Here is a 9,130-nt window from a genome sequence, read left to right on the forward strand (position 1 = left end):
GAAACAGCAAAATAATTGAGGAAATTTGAGGCCCCAGGGGCAAAAAACAGAGAAAATTGCCTACCCCCTGATTCATAAAACAAATAATTTAACTTATAAATGCTATGATTTTATGATTTTAAAGGTCTTTATGTAGAAAACAATAACAGTGCTTGGAAGTTATGCAAAAATCAGATGTTAGCAGTCATTTCTATAAATTTTAAGTGAATTTATACATCAGACTTGTATCTGCATACATACAACTATTGCAAATATGGCTTTGTTTTAACACTTCTAGTTCATATATTAGCTAAATTATGTCAGATATATGGTTAGAGATGATACTGTTGTGACAAGAATTCTAAACTGGCCATTTGAGGCAGAAATTATGAACTTTCATTGACAAATAGGCATACAGTAAGATGTGGACTGGAGACAGAGGCAGGATTGAGTACTTTATATACTAGTAATCTTGAATGTTGGAATGATTGACTGCTAAACATTACATTTACAGTATTCTGAAATGCTTTCAATTTGTTATCAGTTTTAAACAGATTCTAGGCATTTCATGTCAGAAAACATGCAAATAGGGTAAGCTGGCAATAATAAAGTATTGTTTTCAAATTCTTTAAAAAACTGGGGAGGGGGTATAAAATGTACAGTAAAAGAAAACTTAGAGTATATGCAGTGATTTCTTTAAGGCTATAAATCTGATAAATAAGTATAAATGTGAGGAAAAGTGTTTTTTGAGAGTTTTCTATTTGAATAAATGTTTGTATAGGTGCACTTTGAGGTTCTAACAATATTGAAGCTTATTTCAAAACAGATTTAGTAATAGATGCCTGAAGATTCACCCCTCAACTTTAACACTGTATAGCAAATTATGTGTTTTTAACTAATAAAATTTAGAATAGAAATGGGGAATATGTCAATGAGACAACAACCCGACCAAAGAGCAGAAAACAGCCAAAAGCCACCAATGGGTTTTCAACACAGCGAGAAAAGCCTGCACCCGGAGGCGGGCTTCAGCTGGCCCCTAAACAAAAAATGTGTACTAGTTCAGTGAAAATGGACGTCACACTAAACTCCGAAACATATAAATGAACTAAAATAAAAAAAACATACAAGACTAACAAAGGCCAGAGGCTCCTGACTTGGGACAGGCGCAAAAATGTGGCGGGGTTAAACATGTTTTGTGAGATATCAACCCTCCCCTATACCTCTAGCCAATGTAGAATAAACAAACACACATCAATACGCACAGTAAAACTTAGTTTAAAAGAAGTCCGAGTCCGATGTCAGAAAAGGTAACAAAAGAAACTAAGCAAAATGACAATGATACATAAATTAATAAAGGACTACTAGCAGTTACTGACATGCCAGCTCCAGACCTCAATTAAACCGATTGAAATATTATGTCTTCATCATATGAAAATCAAGCACAATCCCTCTCGTTAGGGGTTTAGTATCATACCATCATAAAATATATGAGAAGAAAATAACCGTATCATGCCAACAACTGGTTTTAGAATAAATGTGTTTATTTCAGATGCAAAGACCCTATGAGTTAATCAATATTAATTCCAAAATATGCCATCTTTAATGACCTGACAACAGTATCGTAATTATATCCCTTCTGAATAAAACTGTATTAGTAGGACATTCATCACCAAAACCAAAACTGTGTATTTTCTTTCTAATACATAATATTTCATGTTGTTTGTGACACCCTTCGATGCTAAATCTTACATAAACATGAAAAATATGCAATTTGTTTTCTTCAAAATCCCTCAACAGCAACATGCAATGGTAAATAACAATATGATTTTATCCATATTTGTGAATTTGTTGCAAAAAGCTTTTAGTATATGATGTAGTCTCTTTTTTATATGCAAACTCATGAAGAATTTGACATCTTTAAGATGTTGGCCTTGTGAGTGAATCAAATGCAAATCACCCCTATCCATTAGGACAAAACTAATAAAAAAAAATCCTGGTTGTTATTTTGGGTGTCAGACCAACAATTCACCCACTTCAATTTTGAACATATGTAAAAGTAGCCTTTCCCTAACAATGTTTATTTAAACAGACAAACAAATTTGCAGACATGAAACTTTTGATGAAAGAGAAATATATGTAGTCTATTTTGAGGCAAAATTTACTTGTCCATGATTTTGCATTAAAAATTGAGTATTAATGCGCTGCATAGTATACTTATTTAAGATTTCCAGAAAATCAAGGGCTATTTTTAGTAGCAATTAAGTTTCGAACGGTGGTGTTTCATTACAATAGACATAGGAAGATGTGGTATGAGTGCCAATGAGACAACTCTCCATCCAAGTTACAATTTATAAAAGTAAACCATTATAGGTCAAGGTACGGCCTTCAACACGGAGCATTGGCTCACACCGAACAGCAAGCTATAAAGGGCCCCAAAAAATTACTAGTGTAAAACCATTCAAACGGAAAAACCAACGGTCTAATCTATATAAAAACGAGAAACGAGAAACACGTATGAACTACATAAACAGACGACAACTACTGTAATCAGATTCCTGACTAGACTTTTAACATTGGTTGCAAATTGGCATAAAGAAAGATGATACGTGAACAATTCAGAATATACCTGTTTTCTATGAAGTTAAACGTAAGGTAAAATATTTAGAAAGCTGGTTGATTATATAGAGGTTTTAAACAGGTGGTCTGACACCTTTAAATATCGTCTTAAGACTGTTTTTAACATATTCGTTATAGTTAATTAAAATTGAGAATGGAAATGGGGAATGTGTCAAAGAGACAACAACCCGACTATAGAGCAGACAACAGCCGAAGGCCACCAATGGGTCTTCAATGCAGCGAGAAACTCCCGCACCCGGAGGCGTCCTTCAGCTGGCCCCTAAACAAATATGTATACTAGTTCAGTGATAATGGACGTCATACTAAACTCCAAATTATACACAGCAAACTAAAATTAAAAATGATACAAGACTAACAAAGGCCAGAGGCTCCTGACTTGGGACAGGCGCAAAAATGCGGCGGGGTTAAACATGTTTTTTGAGATCTCAACCCTCCCCCTATACCTCTAGCCAATGTAGAAAAAACAAACGCACAACAGTACGCACAGTAAAACTCAGTATAAGAGAGGTCTGAGTCCGATGTCAGAATAGGAAACAAAAGAAAATAAACAAAATGACAATAATACATAATTAACAACAGGCTACTAGCAGTTACTGACATGCCAGCTCCAGACCTCAATTAAACTGATTGAAAGATTATGTCTTCATCATATGAATATCAGGCACAATCCCTCCTGTTAGGGGTTTAGTATTATACCGTCATAAAATATATGAGAAGAACATAACCCGTGTCATGTCAACAACTGGTTTTAGAATAAATCTGTTTAATTCCGATGCAAAGACCCTATAAGTGAATCAATATTTAAGCCAAAATATGCAATCTTTAATGACCTGACAACAGTATCGTCACTATATCCCTTCTTGATAAGTCTGTTTAAAGGTTTTGTTAGCTTTTGAGATGAATACTGAGATTTTTGTGCTTTGTAAAGAATATTACCATAAAAGATTGGATGTGAAATACCCGAACGTATAAGATGTCTGCATGTTGAGTTATATTTACGAATTGTCGTTTCTGAACATCTAATCGTCAATAGGCCGTGTCTATTGTCTAAAGTGAGGTTGCAAGTACATATTTTTAATCATCCGCATTCAAGTCACTGTGGGGCCTTCAAAACGGAGCAAACTATAAGAGAGTCAAAGGATACCAAAGGGACATTCAAATTCATAAGTCGAAAATAAACTGACAACGCCATGGCTAAAAAAGAAACAGACAAACAGACATACAACAGTACACAAAACAACATAGAAAACCAAAGACTGAGCAACACAAACCCCACCAAAAACTGGGGGTGATCTCAGGTGCGCCGGAAGATTAAGCAGATCCTGCTCCACAAATGGCACCCTTCATGTTACTCTTATAAGTAAAAACCCGATGATATGTCTAATTCGGTAAGTCACATTCGTGGAAAGGAGACGGGATTGTAGTTACGACAATTGGAACATATCCGTCGTCATCTGTTAAATAGATATTCCATAACGGTCAACAAACTCGTGATGGCGACGAATTTACGAAGGGATGGTTTCAACTTCACCACTTGGAACTCTTGGTTTAATAGATTCCTTGTGAGTAAGATAAACTCCTCTATAATTGTCTCCTTGGTAATCAAACAACTTCTGTATATAATTGGTTATAACTCAGAGGTATTAAAATCATTCAGTCTGATGCTATAATATTTTGCCTTTTAAAATATAAATATAAAATGAAACTTTAGAATATTGTTATATATCAGTATATCTGTTTATGTAATGTCACAGCAACGAACTGATAATATGTCTTGCATAGCGATGTCAAACTAAATTTAGGCATCAGTAGCTGATCAGTTAGAAACGTACAAAGCAAGGTAACAAACACAAACTGAAGTAGTCACATGCATTTCATAAGTAGCGAGAATGTGTGCGTTGGCAGGGTAAATGTCACTTGCTATGTATGCATCACCAGCCATGCAAATCCACACTAGTCAAAATGTCGCAATCGGGAATTGGACACAATCGGTAAAGTTATAGAATAGACTCTGTTCTTGTTTCTGAAAATCAAAGACCGGGGAAACATGTCTGTCCTTAATGCGATTAGACACAGACACGTCGTCTCTTAATCAATAATATTGTTTACTTAATGAAGAAAGTGTAATAGATGTTGATGAAACAGATATTTACATACTCTTCCAATCAACCTTTATGCTATAAAACATTTTAGCTTCGTTTTTTAAATTGCTTATTATCTATATTTAACATATATTTTAAATGTCTTTAGAGAGCAGCTTACCTACCCACCTGTTAAACATAGGTTCCTTCTATCAATAATGACTACTTCCTAACCCAAAAATAATGTCTTCAATATACGATTTTCTTTATTAATGGAATTTTCAATTTCTTCGTTTTCATTTTTCGCTGCTCTTTTAAATATGTTCCTATTAGAAAAGAAGATTCGTGTTTACTTTCTGTTTTGAATCATCAAAAACGAAGGCTCGGACCATGTTTGGAAGATGTACAATTATAAAAGTAAAGGATTTGACTTATACAATTGTACTTTCATGGATTAGTTAAACAGGGATTCATTTTGACTTCGTTTGGGTTGAATTGTCACTTTATTTTGGGTCATGAATTCTCTTCATCTTCGTACTTTATATGGTCTGTTATGATTTGAGTTTTTTGTAGACGAAACGCACGTCTGGCATACAAAATTTCAATCCTGTTATCTATGACGAGTTTCTTTCCCTCTTTTAACAATTTATATTTCAATATGTTCCATTTCCTTATCTACCAAGGATATCAAACTGTTATCTTTTTGTTTGGTTGATCTAATTCTTATAGGAATGTGGAGTAAGTTTCATGGTATACAGATGAAGTATGATAGTACTCATACTTCTTCCTCCTTGTAACATTCATATGAATAGCTGTGTGGTCAAAATATACAAGACTATAACTTAAGGCTTGATGATTAGAATGGAACGTCATTTTATTTTTTCACTACTAGTGAATCGGCACAACTGTTTTTTGGGGTTATCACAACATGTGGTTGTCATTTGCCCAGCAGCAAGCACTTCAGTATTTGCATGATTTAAATGATTTATTTTGTTTTGAATTTCCTAATAAAAAAAATATAAAAATAAGTTAAAAATAAGGTACAAGCTCCATCAGATGAAATGATTAATAAATTCTATGGGTAGGTTCTATAAACTGAGTCGATCAGGACGGGAACTTCAACTGCAAGATACGAGAGTTTTTGTATAGGTATAGAAGTTTGCCTTGTGACACCTACTGTAAAGTTGTTGCAAGAGAGTCATTGACGTACTTTCAACGTTTAATTGACTTTGAACTAGCTGTCAGATCTGTACTTTGTGTCTTTTTTGTTGTTAGGGATGAGGGATGAGCGTTCACAAACATGTTTAAACCCGTCACATTATTTATAGCCTGTCCCAAGTCAGGGGCCTGTAGTTCAGTGGTTGTCGTTGGTTCATGTCTGTCATATTTGTTTTTCGTAAATTGTTTTGTTATTATAAATTAGGCCGTTAGTTTTCTCAATTGCATTGTTTCATATTTTTCATGTCGGGGCCTTTTATAGCCGACTATACGGTATGGGTTTATCTCATTGTGGAAGGCCGTACGGTTGCCTTTAATTGCTTACATCCACTTCATTTGAACTTTGATGGATAGTTGTCTCATTTGCAAGCATACCAAATCTCCTTATTTTTATATCAAAGTAAAGTATCCGAATGGATGTGGCTGCGTATTTATACTTGAATTAGTGGTAGAGTAACGGTCATCTTCACCTTAGGTTTAACAGCCGTATGGCAAAAGTTCAGGAATAACCATATTTCTGTTAGGTAAATTCATAGGGCTTTTTTAAAAAATTTATAATGATTTTACACGGGTTGGGTCTTTATGCCAAAATATTTACCACGAACGATAGGGAAGAATTAAATTACCTCGGTATATGCCAAGGAATTATTTCTATTCTGATTTATGACAAATACAGTATTTTTAATCGATCGAAGTGCTCTAGGTCAAAGAAAATATTGGCAGTTCTCCAAAATTGAGCACACTGCATATATACAGATCTAAACGACAGCGAACACTGAATTAGTGACATACTTAATTTTTACAGAAAATAAGGTTGAAGCTAAATTATGAAAATTGTAATTATGGTCTGTAATTTTGTCAGAAAAGAAGTCATAGATCTTTGATATACAGCCCAATGTTATTGAGTAATCATATTTCAAAATGTAACTGCCATGAGTAAGACGTATCTTTCCATGTCTATTTCTAACTACCAACGATGCTGTCTTGTTGACGTTGACCCTGCATCTTATTTTATTCATATTTAGTTTAAAAGAAGTTACATATTAACATAACCTTAAAAATATTGTCTTAAGCTATTCATCCTTAAAATAATCTTTTTCACGGTAAACATTAAAAACTACACACGCCAAATTTTGACAGCATCTGCAGACGCAAAATATGCTATTTTTTTTAAAAGATTGCATACATTGTATAGGGTTTAAAACCGTACATAGTTCACAATTTAAAACATTTCCTCAGAGAAAGTATTGTGTAAAATCTGGATCGTTTTATACGTTATATGTACTATTACATGCTTCTGGGCATTTTCGTCCTTTTTGAAGTTCAGAACAGTAAGAATGAATAAGATGAATAAAAAATATTGTCCAAAATTAAATTCAACAAACCAATCAAAAAATAAAAACAAATAATACTCTAGTTTATGGTATTGCCAAGATAACAAAGAAAATTTTGCATAACATTTGAATTCATTATACGTAATCATACATTTTCTTCGAAATAATTTCTACGTATAAGTTTCCCTTGAACGATATGTATAACTACCGCAGATCAGAACTACTTATAACTACTGCAGATCAGAACTACTTATAACTACCGCAGATCAGAACTACTTATAACTACTGCAGATCAGAACTACTTATAACTACTGCAGATCAGAACTACTTATAACTACTGCAGATCAGAACTACTTATAACTACTGCAGATCAGAACTACTTATAACTACCGCAGATCAGAACTACTTATAACTACTGCAGATCAGAACTACTGCAGATCAGAACTACTTATAACTACCGCAGATCAGAACTACTTATAACTACCGCAGATCAGAACTACTTATAACTACTGCAGATCAGAACTACTTATAACTACTGCAGATCAGAACTACTTATAACTACTGCAGATCAGAGCTGCTGGATCATTATCACTTTTTGAAAAATGAATAAAATCCGCACGTTCAGTCGACGGGTTCTACATGTATTCTTAGTTGCTACTGTTCTTACCCTTCGTCTAGAAATAACGATACATAACACTCACTATTCTGTGAAAAAAATCTCTTATATAAATATCTGCAGATATCATATCCTCTTATAGATCGATTTATTATTGTCTGAATAGCTTCCATAAGCACATATTTCATCAATTTTAAAGAAGATTGTGTCAGAATACCAAATCCCAAGGATACATGTTTCATCTATTTAACTTACTTCATTGTTCATTTTGAAAGAAGAAAGAAAGAAATGCCAGAGAAACGTACACACTTGCTTTAATGAGTTTTTGAAGTGACAAAAAAGAAACATTTCGGGAAACTTGTGTATACGTGCTAGCACGGCCTACCTACGTAATATATTTTTTTAAATAATTAGAAAATGAAAGACGAGGGGAAAATATATCGCACGGCTGTTTTGTAATTATTAAAATAGTTATGATTTTTTAAAATGATTGTCTTAAAAGAGCCGTTTTGCACATTCAATTGTATTTGTTCTGTGATGTTCTGTCTTTGTCTGATCATCTTTATATTTAATTTTAGCTGTGTTAATATTTGACTCTTCCTATCTTACAGTTCTCAGCAGTGTGGATTTATTTCTCAGATCCACTCTCTTTTGTGTCATTAAATACTTTATTAGATTGACTTTATCTGTAATTAACTAAATGGATTATTTCTGCATAGTTATGTTACATCTGGTACCATACTGACTTCAACTTCGACTTACGACATGCATTTTCCCCCACTGAATTGTATGATAGCGTGACTCTTACTTCGACTTCGAGCTGCAGTTTTACCCGTCGTATGGTAAAAGTATGCTGTTTCGTCAACTGTTGCCAATACCATATCGTGATACACAATATACGTCTACTCAGACTGCCAGTATTCCACAACTCTGACTGTAGATCGGCTATGGTACGTAGGCCTGTGTTGAGCAGAGTCCTTAACAGAAAGGTTTACATAACTCTAAATAAGGTTTGCTAATATAATTCACTACACTGACGTTATACATCCAACTCTACCCCTTGTACGTGAAAAGCGGTGTAGATTTAACTGACAATCTATAAAAACAAAAACAGCGAACGGTCATATCGTCATATCGTGCAGTTGTTGTTAGGTTTGCTTAAATGCCAATCATAGTATAGACCAAATTACTTATTAATTACAGTCTTACATTATTCAGCAGACACTTCATTGCACAACTAAAATACAAAATTTTTTACCTCATTA

Source organism: Mytilus californianus, unplaced genomic scaffold (assembly GCF_021869535.1).
Source record: "Mytilus californianus isolate M0D057914Y unplaced genomic scaffold, xbMytCali1.0.p SCAF_35, whole genome shotgun sequence".
NCBI lineage: Eukaryota > Metazoa > Mollusca > Bivalvia > Mytilida > Mytilidae > Mytilus > Mytilus californianus.